A 20665-nucleotide genomic window follows, 5' to 3' on the forward strand; every position below is an offset into this window, starting at 1 on the left:
TAGATTGCAAATAGTATTTTATCACCTGTACAGTAAACTACTGATATCTCTAGAAGGGATTAGACAATACATGTGCAGCTGGAGAGCTTCTGTAATGTCAGATTTGCTAAGCTACAACCTAAACTAAAAAAGAACCTCCTAGAATATACAAAACTTTTACATAAAATTGTCATAAAAACCTGTCCTTCAGCACGGGGCCTGTCTATTGGACTATTAAGTGACACTGATTTCCAGTGGAATCCAGTGGAGGAAAGCTATGTTCTGATCGTTTTGGTCACTAATGTGAAACCTTTACCCCTGATGAAACCCTTAGAAATAGAGGGGGAAACACGTTGGAAGCTACAGTCTATCATGTTCTGATAAAACATCAGGTATAATGCTTATTTATATGTAGACAAATGATATTTGGCACTCCTGAAAGTTATATCATGTGCTCATATGGGTTTTTGAAAGTTTTTTATTCTACATATATCAAGTATAAAAACAATGCGTTTCGGCTTGAAAAGAGCAAAAGCCTTCATCAGGTAATTATACTTGGTATAAGTAGAACAAAAACTTTTTTAATAAGCCATTTTAACCTGTGATATAATTTTCGGGAGCACCGGCACCAGACTGGTTTTCTGCATCTTTTTTACTTTCACCTGCGGGTGATTGAGGATCACCTCATGGGCCAGAAGCCGAGCAGCAGACCGAGTCACCAAGACTTTGGTTGGGATTCCTCCAGGGCCAACACGCTGTTCCTTCATCCTAAATCTGGGGAGCGCAGCAGCTTTGCCCTTTTCTTTGTGCTCTTTTGAATATTGCGCTTAGATCCTGCATTGCGCTGTCCCCTTTATAGTCCCAATCCTCAGGGTATTACATGAAAATGTAACTATCCAGTAATATCAGCCGTATTCCTCTATATATCGCTATAACAGGAAGGATTCTAACACCATCTTTTGGGATTATGACCCTTTAGTATTCTTATCTATTGGAGATAACTTGCTCCTCTTTTGTAACCGTGACCAAATGCAAATTTTTTGTGCTGATTCTCAAAAACCATCTTATTAATGGCCTCTTTTTTTTGTGACGTGAAAATGACATTGTTACTGTTTTCATTATTACTGTCACCTCATCACACTTTTCTGGAGCATAATAGGGTCTGGGAGGGAGAGCGGACAAGGAGCGGGGGCGCCATATCGCAATATTAGGGGGTGAACCTCCGCAGAAAGGTAGGGGCATTTTTTTAGGCTGCTTTAGGGCCAGGCCCACTTCCCTCCTGTGACTCTATTATATCTATAAGTCCCCCCTTTTATGATAATTTTGAATATAAATGTTATATATAGTAGGAGGGTCTTTTTTAGTGTAAGTTGTTGTAATTTTTTGGCCCTCTCTCCCTCTGATTCAGTTTTGCAGATTCATCCGGCTGTAGTTACCATTTAGATTGGAGTTGTTCTCTATAAAGTCGTTGGCACAATTTTGACTTTCAACATCTTTCATTGGTTTCTTCTTTTTCAGACAACTATAAAAATGAAAAAATAAATATCACAATGTAAATCACAAAGTAAAACATGTCTGTATTCTGCAGAATGTAAGAATGAAACCTGTTATCTAGTCCTATCTGTAGAGAGATCACCAGTCAGTCATTGTGGTGTCTAGGACAATCAACAAGTTATTTTAATAAAGTATATACAAGTTGTAGCAGAGCCAGGTAGGACAGGGTTAAGTCCGAGCTTTGCAGGATTTGATTAGATGCACCCACTTAGCTTTTTTTTTTTACTACAGCCAGGACCTCTGTTCACTATTTGTGTCTGCTAGATGAAGCAGAGTCGAGTGTACTGGAGCTAGTGAGTGTTCAGCCAACATTTGAGCTATAGCTGAGAGGAAGATGTGCCGGGATCTCTCTGTGAATGGAGACAGCATGGGTCAGCTAGGAAAGCTGAGCAGTCTGTGTGCAGGAGCGGCAGAGAACAGTTCGTCAGCTGCAGCCTGTATAGTATGAACCGGACCCAGGAGTTGAACACTTCTGTTTGGCACTGGAGGCTGCTGGAACTCGTACTGAAGGGGACACCAAGACTGGGGGGATCGTGCCTCTTCTATGTATGAAGTTTGCTTCTGGAGAAAGGACTGTAATCTGTTCAGGTGAGCTCACACTGACATATGGGCCCTGCTATATGAATTATTTGCTGTGACACCTTTGTGCCTAGAAGAGGATGTTTTTGGTTTGGAATCCCTTGGAATTTTGTGAAAGCAATAAAACTGCACCGGTTTGACCCAAACAGCATTGACTATGTGAATGGTCCCTAATGCCTATCTGAGAGCGTGAACCCCTACAAAGTCTAATATATGCCCATCAGTTACCCGCAGGGCACAGCTCCAGGGTGACGTGTGTGTGAGCCACAAGAGGCCTACACTAAAGTATTCCCATTACTGGAGTAACCTGAAGATGTGACATTTCCTCTACAGACTCCTGTGTAGCCCATAAATCATGACTTACTATACTTACCCATAGATGATGGCAATGGGACGCATGAATACTGCGAGGGCGAAGAGAATGGCGGCAGGTATAACCATCCTATAGACGGCATCCTCAGATGGTTCTGGAGGCACGGTGACATTCTCTAAAAAGAGAAAGAACATAAGTGATCAGGTGACCAGAGCTGGAATGTGTTCAGAAGTGGAAACCAAATCCCTGGACCGGGCGGCCGGAGGAGCCAAGTATGACTATTAACAGAGGGGGATTTAGTGTGGAAAATGGTGGATTATTCTTATGTCATATCAATATATAATGGACAATACAGAGATCTGTTCCTTTATATTTCTGGAATAGGGAACAAACACATGATGGGAGACGACACCTGTAATTACAAGTAACACATGAAGAATCCTCCATTCCATGTATGATGTGACGTCATCTAACTCTCCAGTCACAGAAGAGAAGTGACAGAACCCCTAATGACCCGGAGCCGGACGCTCATACACCGGGCCCTAATCATGGAGCCTAATAGTGTCTGGGGCCGGAGGTGAAATGTTCCATGTGAGGGACAGATCTGATTTCTGAGCTGCTGATCGCCGGTCTCTTGTGGGCGCCTTCTGCTACATGTAGTAGTCGGTGCCTCCAGCCCGGAGAGAACAGGATTAATGCTCGGCGTCTCCTCTATGTGACCCTGGAAGCCAAACGGCCTCTTTCCCCAATTTCACATTACATGGTAAAATGAAGAATGTAATTCACAACTACAACTCGTCCCGCAAAAAGATGAACAAGTCGTCATACGGCCATATGGAGGGAAGAAAGTTATGGCTCTTGGAAGAAGGAGAGGAGAAAAAAAAGCCCAAAAACGAAAATTGGCTGCAGAAGGGAAGGGGTTAACCCCGCAGTCAGAGTATATCTGGTAATGCACTTACCTTCGTTACTCCTGATCTGCTCTAGTGATCGAGGGTTGCGGATAAAGATGGGAGCACCTTCCGCGGGTGCTAATAGCACGCTGAGAACTAGAAGTAGTCTAAGCAGCATTGGAGCCTGGAGGAATATCGCTTTACTGTGTGCGGCACAATCAGCTTCTCCAGACAAAGGGTCTGACTGCAACATCGCTGGTTAGAACCAAGCATTCCGTGACATCACAGCTGGAACCCAATAGTGACATCATGGTGGGCGGGGCTACACATGAGTGACATCATGGGGCGGGGCTACACATGAGTGATGTCACAATTGGGGCTCATCCACTAAACGTTCCCAATGTATATAATAAGAATATACAAAAGAAAGAAAAGGAAAGAAGGAAAATAAATAACTCAAACAGGAAAGAACACTTTTTTTTCACATACTCACATTTATTATATTTTATGTCCTTTTATACAACAGAAATGTGTTCCCATTTGGGAGAATAATCATTCTCACATTCAGTCATTGACTTTTTACAACATTCTTTACACACTTTTTCTTTTGATTATTTTGTTTTCCACTTTAATTGCATTTTTATTCATTTGCACTTACGGTTCATATTCACATAGAAACTTTTCTCCTTTCTACCTTGTTACTAGGTTTTTTCACTATCATTATCACTTACAGTCACATTTCTCCTTTTTTCCACAATATCTTTCTCCCAATTCCCCTTCCCATTAAATATCACTATTCCCCTTTGTTCATAGTCATCAGCAGCCATATTATCACAAATATCTTCACCAACTCTTTCTCCAATGTTACAGATGGCGCCATGATGGTTGTGCGCTGTCCTGACTGACTAGCTGGTCCCACATCATGAGCCGTGATATTGTTACACTTCATTGATGCGCTTCTTGCTGCCGGCCGGCAGCAGATGTCATGCCCATGCGCACGCGGCAGCGCTCAATAAGGTGACGTTTTCCCTGATGACCCATTTGCAGCAGCTGTATTCGCACTTTATTAGCCAGCCGATACCCCTCCACCACACGTCCTGTCAAAGCGGAAGCGAAACGCGTGTTGGATTTGTGGCATGCTCACTTGGTCTGTATTATCATATACTCTATCACGTCATTAATTATCAATACAGGAGAAGTGAGGGCCCTGCTCGCAAGCTTACAATCTACAAGGAATTGGGAGGGGCACATAGGGGAGAAGCACTTGTTATTTCAGGTCCAGCCATTATAATAAATAGGGGTTTTCATATAAAGCTGCATGATCCGGTCATCAACCAGTATGTTTACATGCAGATATCAAGTGCGGTTTTCGTGTGCATGGAGCCTGTGGAGTCAGATGAACAGGAGGGAGCATTTATTATCCTGGGCTGCTTTATGCATGGCATCATGTAATAATGTAGGTTAATATTAAGATGAGTAGGACTCATGGGAGTTCGGGTTTGTCGGGTTCGGACAAACTTTAGTCCAAAGTTTGGTTCGAGTACCAGAACCTGACCAAAGCTTGACCCCGGACCTCAGCCTCATATTAGTCAATGGGGACCTGAACTTTGATGCTGTAAAACGGTCTTAGTAAGGGCTACGGGTTCACTTAAGTAGGCAAAATGGAGGTAAGAGCACGACAATTGCCCTGCAAACAGGGAGAAATTACTTAAAATAACAAAATATTTTAAAAAAATCTTAAACCAAAAGGCGGAAGTCCAAGTTCAGAAGTAGAGCAGTTCCTTGTGAGTGTATTTTACTGTATTTGTTAATAAATAAATGAAAAAAAACAATGTGGATTCCCCTATTTTTCATAACCAGCTAATGGAAAGCAGACAGTTGTGAGCTGTTCTTATTATTTAGGGTCCCACCTTATTTGTAATAAGTAGAAAAGGCAAAGCAGACAACTGTGAGCTGAAATTAATAGGATGTGAAGCACCATAGTTATTGGGCCCTTCCCAGCATAATAAGACCAGCTCACTTGCAGTATAAGCCAGTGTAGGCCTGAACTTTCTTGCTGTAAAATGATGGTTGAAAGTGGTTGGGGGTTGCAAAAGGAAGTAAAATTGGGTTAGGAGCAGGACAGCTGCTCTGCAAACAAATGTGGATAGCAATTTCACTTAAAATTACAGAGAATAAAAAAAATAATAATTATCTTGAACCAGGAGGCAGATGCCAAAGTGAAGAGGTGTAGATGGATGTGGCAGTGTAAGTGGAAGAAGCGCGGGAGGAGGTATCAAACACTGTTTTTGTGGAGTTTTTATTTCTTAGGGAAATTGCTTTAAAGTTTTGTTACGGTAATTGCTGGGTTCTGTAGGTGTACTATACAGTGGGTACGGAAATTATTCAGACCACTTTATATTTTTCACTCTTTGTTTCTTTGCAGCCATTTGGCAAATTTAAAAAAGTTCATTTTTTTCTCATTAATGTACACTCTGCACCAGAGTTGAGCGAAACGGACCGAAAAAATTGAAAAGTCGCTGACTTTCGCCAAAGTCGGGTTTCATGAAACGAAACCCAACCTTAGTCGCGTTTCAAAAGATGCTTGAGCGCCCTTTTTGCAGCCAATCAGGAAGAACGGACACTGTGGGCAACGTGATGACATAGGCAGCGGTCCCCACCATCTTGGAGAAGGGCATGCAAGTGATTGGCTTGCTTTGTGGGGTGTCACAGGGGGTATAAAAGGGCGGGGACGCCGACCGCCATGTTACTCATGCCGATCTCAGAATAGGGAGAGCTGCTGCTGGTGATTCTGTAGGGAGAACGCTAGGCAGGGAGGAAGATACCAAAAACTGATTCTGCTGCTAGCGGTTTTGCCTGTACAACACACCAGTCACTGTGCAGTGCAAGGGGAGGCTATATTTTGGTGCATCAGCTCTGTTGGTTATTAGGCTGCCTTTTAAGGCTACCTGGTAGCTGCATTGCTGTGTGCACACTGCTGAGCAAACTGCTTTTTTCAAAGCAACCCAGATTTTATTGTTTTGTCCTTGTGAGTTACTGAGCGTTCATTTTTCACACACCGTACAGCGGTGTACGCTCCTCACACAGTACCGTGTAACAGCTGTTATCACAGCCACAGTGAAGCTATTTGTGTGACTCTGTAAGGATAAGTCGAGGAGTTGTTCCGTTCTTACAGACCTCCACCTTATAGTTTTGTCTGGTTTTCAAACAATTTAGTATATTTGCTGTTTGATTACATTCAAAACTATAGAGAGACAGCGTGTGTCAGTCCGTATACAAAAACACGGAGCTTGACAATTTTACATACACTGGACAGCGGTGTACGTGCGCGCTCCTCTCTCAGTACCGTGTAACGGCTTATATCACGGCCAAATTGAAGCTAAGTGTGTGACTGTGTAAGGATAAGTCACGGAGTTGTTCCGTTCTTACAGACCTACACTCTAGGGAGATTCCAGTTCTGCCAAATTCTATATACACCTTGTAGTTTGTCATACACTAGGTAATTTATGCCAGTCACATTGCGGTGTTAAATAAACAGGGCTTGACTGAATCCAACAGTGTCCTGAAGTATAGAGAGGTTCCAATTCTCCAGTCCTCTATACACCTTGTACCTTGTTTTAAAGTACCAGAGAGTTGGTGGAAATTTGGGTACATTTTTCCAAAAAATGAGGAAGTGTGGTGGAAGAGTCCGTGGAAGTTGGGCAGGGGTTGGCAGCTGGTAATGATGGTCTTGGTGTTGGTGGTGGATCTGCTGGTAGTGGCAAAAGCAAAATAGCACCTAATGCAGGAGGTGTTGAGCCTGCATCATTGTCTGGCTCCACAAGGCCTCGAAGGCTCCCTTTTCTGGGAGTAGGTAAACCGCTTCTAAAGCCGGAGCTTCAAGAACAAGTTTTGGCTTACATTGCTGACTCAGCCTCCAGCTCTATCGCCTCCTCTTCTGAAGTTTTAAAAAATAAAAGCACTGAGTCGTCATTGTAGGCTCATGGTCATGAACCACACCTTTCCTTGTGTCCTTCACCCCTACCAAAATTGAAGGATGTGGCAGGCCACACTACAGATTACTCCATGGAGCTGTTTTCACATACCATGCCTGGGTTATCAAGTCAAATCGTGAATTACCCAGGCAAAGATGAATCTGACATGGAGTGCACTGATGCACAGCCACTGATAGATGATTCTGCTGGTTCGTTCACTCAGAGCACTACATTGTCCTCGCTGTGTACTGAGCCAGAATCTGATCCAGATGAAACTCAGGTGCCCCTTCCCGCATACTATACCACCATACACGGTGACACAGAGGAAGGTGCACATGACATTGAAGAGGAGGTGATGGATGACCCAGTTGTTGACCCAGATTGACATCCATTAGGGGTAGAGTGTGCCGCTGCCAATAGCTCAGAAGAGGAGGAGGAGCATTCGCAGTGGGCATCGTCATTGCAACAGTTGTTATCTGGCAGGCCCGGAGCAGTCCAAAAACAGGTTACAAAAACCCAAAAAATTGCAGGACAGCTTGGCCAGTCGGTCAAAATAGCACAGCGTGCAAGGCCTCAAACTGTCTTCCCTAGTAGGAAGAGTGCAGTGTGGCACTTTTTTGAACAAAATCCTAATGATCAGGCCAAGGTTATCTGTAAGAAGTGCGCAAAGACCTTTAGCCGAGGGAAAAATCTGAGAAATTTGAATGCCAGTTGCATGCTAAGTAGAGTTGAGCGATACCGTCCGATACTTCAAAGTATCGGATCGGAATGGATCGGCCGATCTTAAAAAAAAGTATCGGTATCGCCGATTCCGATACCGGAAGTCCCATTCAAGTCTATGGGACTTCCGGTATCGGAATAAGAAAAATCCTGTTTTTCCCTTGTACAGCCTCTCTGGGGTCTGTACGGGCCTTTCGGGGGGCTGTGTCAGCCTGCCAGGGGGTCTGTGCAGGCTCCGGTGGTCTGTGCCGGCCTGCCGTGGGGCTGTGCAGGCTCCGGTGGGCTGTGCCGGCCTGCCGGGGGGCTGTGCCGGCCTGCCGGGGGGCTGTGCAGGCTCCGGTGGGCTGTGCCGGCCTGCCGGGGGGCTGTGCCGGCCTGCCGGGGGGCTGTGCAGGCTCCGGGGGGCTGTGCCGGCCTGCCGGGGGGCTGTGCAGGCTTCGGGGGTCTGTGCAGGCATCGTCCGATGGGACTACAAGTCATGACAGTGAAATTCCCACGCAGCAATGGCATAAAGTGAGACTAGGGACTTTTTTTTTTTTTAAGTGGCGGAGGAATACAGTGCGGAAGGATACCTACCTTCCGTCATTGGATTCCTGCAGCCGGTAGAGAACGGCAGCAACAGCTGATGCTGCAGTTCTCTACCCAAGATCGTCGTGGGACACACTCGTGGACTGCTTCGGATCGTGGGTGAGTATTTTTGTGGTTTGTTATGTTAATATTTATTCCGTAAAAGACAATGGCTTCGGGGAACAATGTGACAAGTATTGGTAAGTATGTTACTCTATGTTATATGTACTGTATGTCTATGTATGTATTGTATGAATGTATTGTATGTAGTATGTATGTAGTATATATGTGGTATGTATGTAGCATGTAGTATGTATGTAGTATGTATGTAGTATGTATGTAGCATGCATGTAGTATATATGTAGTATGTATGTAGCATGTAGTATGTATGTAGTATGTATGTGGTATGTATGTAGCATGTAGTATGTATGTAGTATGTATGTAGTATGTATGTAGCATGCATGTAGTATATATGTAGTATGTATGTAGCATGTAGTATGTAGTATGTATGTGGTATGTATGTAGCATGTAGTATGTATGTAGTATGTATGTAGCATGTAGTATGTATGTAGCATGCATGTAGTATGTATGTAGTATGTATGTAGTATTTTTTTTTTTTTTTTAACATTTAACACATTAGCCGGATGATGGGACTACTACTGTCCCATCATTGGCTAATGTGTCAATCACTGTCATGGTAGCAGGCATCGCCAGATGGGACTTGTAGTCCCATCGGACGATGCTTGCACAGACCCCCGGACATCAGCACAGCCCCCCGGCAGGCCGGCACAGCCCCCCGGCAGGCCGGTACAGACCCCCACAGGGTGCACAGACCACCGGCAGGCCGGCACAGACCCCCACAGGGTGCACAGACCACCGGCAGGCCGGCACAGCCCCCCGGCAGGCCGGTACAGACCCCGGGCAGTCCACACAGCCCCCCGGCAGGCCCGAAATGACGGCGCATCATGATGCGCACACACGGCGCATCATGATGACGTCAGGCTGTCAATCAACTTTGAACTTCCGATTCCGATGCCGACTTCCGATATTGAAAAAATATCGGAAGTCGGTATCGGAATTCCGATACAGCAAGTATCGGCCGATACCCGATACTTGCGGTATCGGAATGCTCAACACTAATGCTAAGACATTTAACCACCATGCACTTGCAAGCGTGGACGGACTACCAAAACTCATGTACCACATGTGCTACTGCTCCCAAAGAAGGTAGTCCGCAACGCAACATGGTTTCCCCCACTGTAAGTCCACCGGTTAGCACACCAACAGCAGCAAATGTTGAGTTGTCATCGCAAGGGCAAATCAGTCAGGGAATCACACTGTTATTGCAACGAAAGACTGAATCTAGGCCATCAGAAAGAACACGAACTCCATCACCATCATCAACCCTCTCTCAGTCCGCCATGTCCACCGCTAGTTCCACCATATGCAGCTCTCAAGTCCAGCTCACCCTACCAGAAACTATGAGTAGGACAAAAAAGTACTCATCCTCTCATCCGCGTACACTGGGTTTGAACGCCCACATTGCCAAACTAATCTCGTTAGAGATGATGCCCTATCAGTTGGTTGAAAGTGCAGTTTTCCGCGAACTAATGCCCTACGCAGTACCACGCTATGAACTACCCAGTCGCCACTTCTTTTCTCGCAAAGCCATCCCAGCCCTCCACCTTCATGTGAAAGACCGCATTGTCCATGCACTCAAGCAGTCAGTGAGTGGAAAGGTGCACCTCACAACTAATGCATGGTCCAGTAGGCATGGCCAGGGCCGTTACGTGTCCATCACTGCGCACTGGGTTAATGGGGTGGATGCAGGGTCCACAGGGGACAGCGGTGGTGGCACAGTGCTGCCTAGCCCATGGTATAGGAAACAGTTGTCTGTAGGCTTTCGACCCTCCTCCTCCTCCAGAAGCGAAAGCTGGTCCACAGAGCGCAGTCGCATGAGCACTGCATTCGCAGCTGACAGTGTTGCAAATGAGGTGTCCCCCTATCGATCAGCTAGTGGAAAGCGTCAGCAGGCTGTGTTGCAGATGATGCGTGTTACAGAACCACTCAGCACCCAGAATATGTTGTGCAGTTATATGTATATATAATAGGTTCCTTGTGAGATGCATGTCCCTAATGTATCAGCAGTGTTCGCCCTCCCCCACCTTTGTAATTCCCACACTAAACATCCGCAGGCTCCGGCCACCTGCGGCTTTTGTAATGCATGTCTGGCCTGACGCTTGTCTATTGGCCGGCCCTCTGTATATGTGTGATATATTCTGTGTCCTGTGAGTAAAGTGTTGTCAGACTGGAAATACATGGAGAAGCAGTGATCTTTTATATGCGCCCATGCACTCAGAGGAATTCCAGCCAGCGTCATTCATTCAGACTCCAGCCAACGCAGAGCGGACCTCCGAAAACACGGGGTGGTACTGAAAGAGGTACCCCAGCTTGGAAGACCTCGTTACACTGGTGGCAGACAGCGGGATTTGATACCCCTTCTACAGGAGGAAAGGAATGAATGGAAAATAACTACCAGAAGTTAAAGAGGACTACATTAAAAGATCTGGTGGAAGCCCGAGGGTTGATCGCCAGCAACAAAACAAAAGCGGATTTGATAGCAGCCATCATGGAACACGACAGTGCAGCACCCCCCAATGTGAACGTGGAGACCGAATTCCAGAGGGAGGTAAAGAACAGACTGGCGTTCTATGGCCCAAACCCTGCAGTAGAGATCTTACGAGAGGTGATGGCTGATGTGCGTACTGATCTGAAGGAAAAGATGGCCGAGCGGACCAGGATAGAGCTAGCCAAGATGGAAATGGCAGAGCGGACCAAAGTGGAGCTGGCCAAGATGGAGATGGCAGAGCTTAGAGAGGAGAGTCAGCGAGCAGGGGGAGCTCTGGCCTTCGACCAGGTACCTTCAACAGTAAGCCACAAAAAGATCCAGTACAATGCCTTCCGACAGTTGGGGGAGGCAGAGGAAGACATTGATGGCTTTCTGCAGGACTATGAGTGGCAGTGTGCCCTTCATCAAGTAAAGCCGGAGGAATGGGTTCAGATTCTGGCCAGCAAGCTGACAGGCCGAGCAGCGGACGCCTATCACACGGTACCTGATGAGGACTGTATGGACTATGAGCGGATCAAAGAAGTGATCTTGGCCCGGTATGCGCTGACACCAGAGGCCTATCGCCAAAAGTTCCGCGGACTTTTAAAATGCGTAACCGATACCCATGCTGAATGGGCCTGTAAATTATGGCGGTCACTGCTACAGTGGGTACAAGGGAGCCAAGCAACCACTAAGGAGGACGTCCTCCAGCTCTTCCTGTTAGAACGATTCTTTAATGGACTAAACCCCGAGACACAGGAATGGCTTCGGGACAGGCGGCCAACGACTCTTGAGGAAGCCACTCGTCTGGCCGATGAACATCATGATGCCAGGAGGCCGCAGTTCTCCGGATCAAAGGTGGTCACTAGGGGCCCACCCATGGACCTGGAGGGCCCCAAACCACCGAACATTGTAGGGGGATCAGCTAGAAACCCGGCCTACCACAGTACCCCTGGGGCGCGATGCCACACCTACCGTCAGCTGGGCCACCTGCAAAGACAATGCCCCAACCGGACACAGCATACCCAGTGGCCAAAGGCGGGAACAGTTACCTTCAGCCGGGGTGCTGTACACTGCTACCAAGGCGAAGCTGACCCGGCATTGGGGGCTACGACTAACCAAGGGGTGGAAGAGATGGAGGAAGTGCTGCATGAAGTAGACCCCTTGCAGGCAGCCCGGGCAGATAATCGACAACAGCATCGACAGGTCGTGTGGGTTAATGGGAAACGTATGCAGGGACTAAGAGATTCCGGAGCAACTTTGACCCTTGTGAAGCCTCAGGCATCGTCTGACACAAAACTTCTTTTGGCCGGGGGTAACCTATGATGTTCGTCAGTACTGCCAGACCTGTGACAGTTGTCAGCGCATTGGCAAGAGGGGGGATCGATGCAAGGCCAAATTACGCCCCCTCCACATTGTGGAGGAACCATTTACCCGAGTAGCGGTCAATTTGATAGGGCCGTTAGCCAAACCCAGTCCGTCCGGGAAAAAGTATATATTGACAGTGGTAGATTATGCCACACGGTATCCAGAGGCGGTTGCGTTGCCTAACATACTGGCAGAGACGGTGGCGACCGCCCTGCTCCAGGTTTTCTCACAGGTTGGATTTACCCGGGAGATTATCTCGGACCAGGGTACCCAGTTTACAGCAGAGGTGACCAACCAACTGTGGAAGCTGTGCGGCGTAAAGTCCATTAGAAGCGCCCCATACCACCCGCAAACCGATGGGTTGTGTGAACGCTTTAACGGGACAATAAAACAGCTCATTGGGACTTTTACCAGGACCTACAGGGACTGGGAGAAATTCTTGCCACACCTCCTGTTTGCCTATCGGGAGGTGCCCCAAGAATCCACGGGGTTCTCCCCGTTCATAGAATCATAGAATCAGAATGGTAGAGTTGGAAGGGACCTCCTGGGCCATCTGGTCCAACCCCCTGCTCGAGCTGGTATACGGGAGACAGGTAAGGGGACCCCTAGACTTAGTGCTGGAACACTGGGAAGGGGAGGGCCTCATAGAAGGGGTACCTATTGTACCCTATGTGCTGGAATTCCGGGACCGCCTACAGGAGCTGACCCAGGCTGTACGTGGGAACATGCAGGTGGCCCAGCGGCCCCAGTGCGTATGGTACGATCGGAGGGCCAGAGAGCGCACCATGGAAATAGGACAGAAGGTCCTGGTGTTAGAGCCCATTAAGCAGAATAAGTTTCAAGCTGCATGGCAGGGGCCCTACCAGGTAGTGGGGAAAATAGCCGACACAACCTATAATGTCGCCGATTGTGACGACCCCAGGGTTATCCGCATGTTCCACGTGAATATGCTGAAGCCCTACCGGGAGCGCCATGAAGAGGTAGTGGCCATCTGTGCACCTGAAGCAGCGGATTTAGCCGGACTTCCCTTGCCGGATGTCTTAGGGGAAAGGACTCAGTCTAAAACATAGGACCAGGTACACTTGGGTGAAGACCTAGGCCCCCGGGAGAGACAGCAGGCGGAGGCGTTGTTGAGGCTGCGACAGAGGATGTTTTCAGAGAGACCGGGGTACACTCGCCTGGCACAAAACAAGGTTGAGACCCAGGATCAGACCCCCCTGCGACAAAACCCCTTCCGCGTCCCTGAGTCTGTACGAGAGGGGATGCGACAAGAGATACAAGAGATGTTGCGTTTAGGGGTCATTGAAGAGTCAGATAGTCCCTGGGCATCCCCCGTAGTGTTAGTGCCCAAGAAGGATGGGACTACACGGTTTTGTGTAGACTATCGTAAGCTCAATGAGAAAACAGTGACAAATGCATATACCATGCCGCGTGTGGATGAGTTGTTAGACCGGCTGGCGGGGGCAAAATATTTGACAACCATCGATCTATGCAAAGGCTACTGGCAGATTCCCCTTAGTCCTGACGCTATTCCCAAGTCGGCATTAGTCACCCCGTTCGGCTTATTCCAGTTTCGAGTTATGCCATTCGGGATGAAGAATGCCCCGGCGACCTTCCAAAGGCTGGCTGACGAGCTTCTGGATGGTCTCCAGGACTATGCTTGTGCCTACCTGGACGACATCGCCATCTACAGTGCGACATGGGAAGAGCATCTAAATCACCTAGAGACAGTATTGGACAGGATCCACCAGGCCGGAATCACCCTGAACCCAAACAAGTGTCACGTGGGCAAAGCAGAGGTTCAGTATTTAGGGCATTGGGTGGGAGGTGGGAAACAGCGACCAGAACCAGCCAAGATTGAGGCCATAGCCAAATGGCCCATCCCACTCACTAAAACCCAGGTCATGGCGTTTCTAGGGACAGCGGGGTATTACAGGAAATTCATTCCCAATTACAGCAGCATAGCCAAGCCCCTCACTGATTTGAACCAACCCCGCCAGGTAACCTGGACCTCAGAGTGTGAGGAAGCCTTCCGCCAACTAAAGGACGCCCTCACCAATGCCCCTGTATTGGCCGCACCCGATCCAACTAAACGTTTCCTTGTTCATACGAACGCTTCTATGTTTGGATTAGGGGCAGTACTGAGTCAAGTCGGGCTGGACGGCCAAGAACACCCGGTAGCTTACCTGAGTCGGAAACTACTGCCCCATGAAGTAAGCTATGCGGCCATCGAGAAGGAGTGCCTGGCGGTAGTATGGGCACTCAAGAAGTTGCAACCATATTTGTATGGACGACAGTTTTCCCTTCTAACGGACCATAATCCCCTAGTCTGGCTTAATAGGGTCTCCGGAGACAACGCCAGATTGCTGCGGTGGAGTTTAGCCCTACAACCTCTGGACTTCACCATTCACTACAGACCCGGCAAACAAAGCGGTAACGCCGATTGACTAAGTCGACAAAAGGAACTTGTACCAACCCAATAAACTTCGGTCATCCCCAAACCGATCCGTTGATGATCAGACTGTATGCCGATCGCGTCGCTGAAAAGTGGAGCCGTGTTACAGAAACACTCATCCCCCAGAAAATGTTGTGCAGTTATATGTATATATAATAGGTTACTTGTGAGATGCATGTCCCTAATGTATCAGCAGTGTCCGCCCTCCTCCCACCTTTGTAATTCCCACAGTAAACATCCGCAGGCTCCGGCCACCTGCGGCTTTTGTAATGCATGTCTGGCCTGACGCTTGTCTATTGGCCGGCCCTCTGTATCTGTGTGATATATTCTGTGTCCTGTGAGTAAAGTGTTGTCAGACTGGAAATACATGGAGAAGCAGTGATCTTTTATATGCGCCCATGCACTCAGAGGAATTCCAGCCAGCGTCATTCATTCAGACTCCAGCCAACGCAGAGCGGACCTCCGAAAACACGGGCTGGTACTGAAAGAGGTACCCCAGCTTGGAAGACCCCGTTACACTGGACATGCATCTCACAAGGAACCTATTATATATACATATAACTGCACAACATATTCTGGGTGCTGAGTGGTTCTGTAACAATGTGTTTGGGCGACAGACACACCGCGGAGGTACTGGCCGACTACTTTCAGCGACAAACTGAGTCATAGCTGGGCAGTCTACATCTTGAGGCAGGCAAGGTAGTTAGTGATAACGGCCGGAATTATGTGTCACCCATAGCCCTTTCAAAACTCAGACACATACCTTGCTTGGCTCACACCTTGAACCTGGTGGTGCAGTGCTTCCTCACTAATTATCCGGAGTTAACAGGCCTGCTCCAGAAGGTTCGAAGACTGTGCTCACACATCTGCCGGTCGCCGGTACACTCCAGTCGTATGCATAAGCTGCAGCGATTGCTCCACCTTCCCAAGCACCGCCTAATTATCAACGTTGCAACAAGGTGGAACTCCACCCTGCACATGGTTGAACGGCTGTGCGAACAAAGGCAGGCCGTAATGCATTTGTGGGAGGATACACGGGCAGGTACTTTGAGGCCAGACATGGAGTTGACAGGTGTGCAGTGGTCAAAGCTGAAAGACCTCTGTAAAGTCCTTCAGTGTTTTGAGGAATGCACACGGCTGGAAGCGCAGACGACGCCATCATAAGCATGAGCATCCCACTTATGCGTCTGCTCATGCAAACTTTGACGCACATTAAGGAGCAGACGCAGCCGAGGTTGATGAGGAGGAAGAGGAGGAGGGAATCCTTGATGACAGTCAGCCATTGTCTGGTCAGGGAACTGTCGTGGACGAGGTGGAAGAAGAAGAGGAAGAGGAGGAAGATGATGATGGGGATGATTATTTAGGCGAGGAGGATGCTTCTCGTGGGGCAAGAGAAAATGTTGGCTTTGCAAGGTCTGGTACTGGGTTTGTGCGTGACTGGAGGGATGTGGATTTGCCTGAAAGTGTTCCACCACCCAGCACTCGCAGTGCATCATTGACACCGTGAACATTGACCCACATGTCAGATTATGCCTTGCAGATCCTAAAAAGGGACCCCCGCATTGCCAAAATGATGAACGATGATGACTACTGGTTGGCCAACATCCTGGATCCATGCTATAAAGGCAAATTCCAAAACATCATGCCACAGGAGAACCTTGACCTAATATTGGCTAACAAACAAACTACTCTGGTAAACCGGTTGGTTGAGGCATTCCCAGCACACAGCAGCAGTGATGGTTCTCACACAAGCCGTAGGGGCTGGGGGCAGTTTGGAAGAGGTGTCCGTGGTGCACACATCAGAAGTGGCATTGGAGACAGGGGTTTCATGACCATGTTGTGTACTGATTTTTCAAGTCACATGACTGGTAATACTGCATCGATGGAAAGTGACAGGAGACAGCACTTGTCAACTATGGTTACAAACTACTTTTCCTCCCATGTCGATGTTCTCCCTCACAGGTCATTCCCCTTTGACTATTTGGCCGCTAAACTGGACACCTGGCCTGAATTGGCACAATATGCGTTACAGGAGCTCGCTTGCCCAGCTGCAAGTGTGCTATCGGAAAGAGTATTCAGTGCAGCTGGATCAATCCTGACAGAAAAAAGGACCCGTCTGTTGACCCAAAATGTGGATGATCTAACCTTCATTAAAATGAACCATGCATGGGTTTCCAAGGATTTTGTCCCACCTTCCCCTGATGACACATAGGTTGACAGAAAAATGGCTTGCTTTGGTCCTCCTCTTCCTGGGACTTGACCAATTTTGCCTTTTGCATCAGCTGAATGTCCAACATCAACATATGCCACTTTGTAAAGCTCCCTAACTGGGCTGCCTCCCCCCCCAACATGGCCGGGGTCACCACCTAGCGCACACAACCGTGTGAGTGCCATTGCCCTGGACAGGTGGGTAGGCCGACTCTTGGGCGCGGGCACTGGCACAGGGTCCCTCATAGTGCAATCAAGTGTCTCTGATGGTGGGGGTGCACACCCGCCGTCAGACACACCGCCATACTATGAGGGGCCCAGTGCCAGTACCGACGCCAACGAGTGGGCCCCCCTTGCTTGGGCAGCGCCCCAGCATTTGCAATCTTTACCTCTCCCTGCTCCTCCACTGTGTAGTCTGGGCTGTCAAATCCATACTGGGCCTGACACCGTCTGAGCCTGCCTCCTGATCTATAGACTTATATTTTTAATGTGTAAACTATGCTATCCATACATGTTATCCGGTGATACGGTACCCATTCTCACCTTTGTGCAATCACGTGTAGTGTTGAGCTTTCCGATACCGCAAGTATCGGGTATCGGCTGATATTAGCTGTATCGGAATTCCGATACTGACTTCCGATACTTTTTTCATATCGGATCCGGAATCGGAAGTTCCCATAATGCTATCAGCCCGCTCGCTTTGATTCAGCCAATGGGATTCCTCATAAGTGTGGGCACATCCTGTTAGGCATGTAGGCATGTTAACTATTGGCATGGCTGTGATTGGCTGCTGAAATGATGTCATGATGCACTATAAAAGCCACTGCCGCCGCCATTTCTGGTCACTCTGCTGTGAATTCAGTTAGGGACAGGCTGCTGTTGAAGACTGTGAGGGACAGTTAGAAATAGTGATTCTCAAAACAATATTGTGCTTTACCCAGGCTACATAAACCACCACTGTAGCTTGCTTTTCCCTAGCAGCAGTGTTCACAGCTGTCTGCAAGGGCTGTGTGAGTGCAGCTCACGCTGTGGAGTGGGTCCTTCAGCCACGTCTGGTTGTAGGCCGCCCAGCGTGCCGCACTGCTGCCTCATACATATTTTTCTTTTTGAGCTGCTTATTTTAAAAAAATTCTATCTAGTGTGCTTCCATCCGTATCCATATACGTTGGTTGCAAACACTAGTAGTAGACAGCGGAGCCTTTCTGCAGCCTGTCTGTGCTAGTGCCCGCTTAGCTGCACTGTTCATGGCTGTCTGAGAGGTCTCTGACTGTGTGTGAGTGCAGCTCACGCTGAGTAGTGTGTACTGCAGCTACGTCTGGTTGTAGGCCGCTCAGCGTGTCACTGCCTCACACTTTTTTTTTTTATTGCAGCTGATTTTTTCTCCTATTCTTTTTGAGCTGCTTATTTTAAAAAAATTCTATCTAGTGTGCTTCCATCCGTATCCATATACGGTGGTTGCAAACACTCTAGGAGTACACAGCGGAGCCTTTCTGCAGCCTGTCAGTGCTAGTGCCCACTTAGCTGCACTGTTCACGGCTGTCTGAGAGGTCTCTGACTGTGTGTGAGTGCAGCTCACGCTGAGTAGTGTGTCCAACAGCTACGTCTGATTGTAGGCTGCTCAGCGTGCGTCACTGCCTCACACATATATTTCTTTAATTGCAGCTCATTTTTTCTTCTCCTATTAGTGTGCATCCATCCATATCCATCTACATTGGTTGGTTGCAAACACTATATAGGAGTAGATAGAGGAGCCTTTTTTCTGGCTTGTGCCCTTCAGCTGCAGCCAGATTAGTATTACCCAATTTTTTTGGAGCCTCATCTTTTGCATTGTAGGTTACCTGCCTGCATTGTAATAGCTCCAGAAAGTTGGTGATACTCTCACTTTCAAATCTTTGGTCACATCCTTATATTTTTTTTTCTCCCCCAAAAAAAACAACCAAGTTCACCAAACACTACATTTGAAAGTTGTGTAGGCCACATTATCTCCTATTAAAGTGTAGTCGACACACACACTTCATAAAATTAGTGTTTCTTATACCTGTAACCAGCTGTTCAGGAATAAGCACACTAAGGCCCCCCTTTGTACTTTTCTGCCTATCTTTCTCAGTCTAGCAAGATGAAGAAGGCAGGGAGTAAGGCACGTGGCCGTGGGCGTGGAGTTTCAGCAGGGAGAGGACGTGGGGATTCTGCAGGGAGAGGACGTGGGGATTATGCAGGGAGAGGACGTGGGGATTCTGTGCCTGCTGTTGGCACCAGTGAGTCAGCATCCCCCAGTTTTAGCAGGCAACAGTCCTTTTTGCGCAGCTTTGTAGGACCTCACCGTACCCCACTGCTGTGGGAGGAACAAATTGAAGCCGTTGTCGGATGGATGGCAGCTAACGCATCGACTTCAATTACTTCCACATCCTCTCAGGGCCAGAGCACCGAAGAGCAACCATCTGTCTCTTCACCACCTGCCAAAGTGCCCAGGCAGTCAGAGAACCCTGGACAGGAGCCATCACAGTCTCTACTTCTGTTCTCGGAATCTGTTGGTTTGGAAAGAGGGGGCCAGCCAAGCAGCATTCCAGAATGTGAAGAAGAGGGAGTATGCAGTGATGCGCAACTTCTTTGTCCCTCTGAATCTGAAGAGGCGGGTGGGCCAGAGCCTATGGTCAGCACACCTCAGTACGCATCAGATGATGACGATACTCAGTTACCACTTTCTGGTGCATACGGTGCTGGCGAGACAACCCAGGAGAAGCAGGTGTTTGAAGAGGGGAGTGTAGATGATGAGGTCCTTGACCCATCATGGCGTGAGGAACAGGAAGGTTGTGGGAGCAGCTCTGAGGAAGAGATTCCCCGAACGGCCAAAACCGGAGGGAGAGGGAGGGGGCAGACTTGGTTGCCTGTAGCCTCCACTTCGGCACCCGTTAGGAGCATTCCACTTTCAAAAGGCAAAAAGGGCGTTCCCAAGACTTGCAGTGCGTGGTCCTTTTTTGACACAGTTGCAGATGACATTTGCTTTGTCAAATGCAAGCTGTGTCATCAGAGAGTCAAAAGAGGGAAAAATGTCAGCAACCTCAATACCACTAATATGTGGAAACATGTGCGGACCAAGCACGAGCTGGAGTTACACAGACTCACTGAAGACGTAGGCCAACGTACAGCACCACCTACCACCTCTTCAGCTTGTGTTGGGGCCTGTTCCTCCAGCTCACACACAGCTGGTTCGGCTTCCTCACAGGATCGCCAAGGAAGAACCTCTGGCACTGTTGTCCGGAGACCCTGTGACATTCCACCCACAGCACCACGTTCCAAGTCATCCTCACACTCCCAGGCCACTCGGCAGCCATCGGTAGCACGGGCATGGGAGAAAAGGCGGCCATACTCGGCAAACTATCCCCGAGCACAGGCTCTGAATGCTGGCATTGCCAAACTACTGGCCCTTGAAATGCTGTCATTCAGGCTGGT

This window comes from Dendrobates tinctorius, unplaced genomic scaffold (genome assembly GCF_039654945.1).
Source record: "Dendrobates tinctorius isolate UK_male_01 unplaced genomic scaffold, ASM3965494v1 ptg000168l, whole genome shotgun sequence".
NCBI classification, from domain to species: domain Eukaryota; kingdom Metazoa; phylum Chordata; class Amphibia; order Anura; family Dendrobatidae; genus Dendrobates; species Dendrobates tinctorius.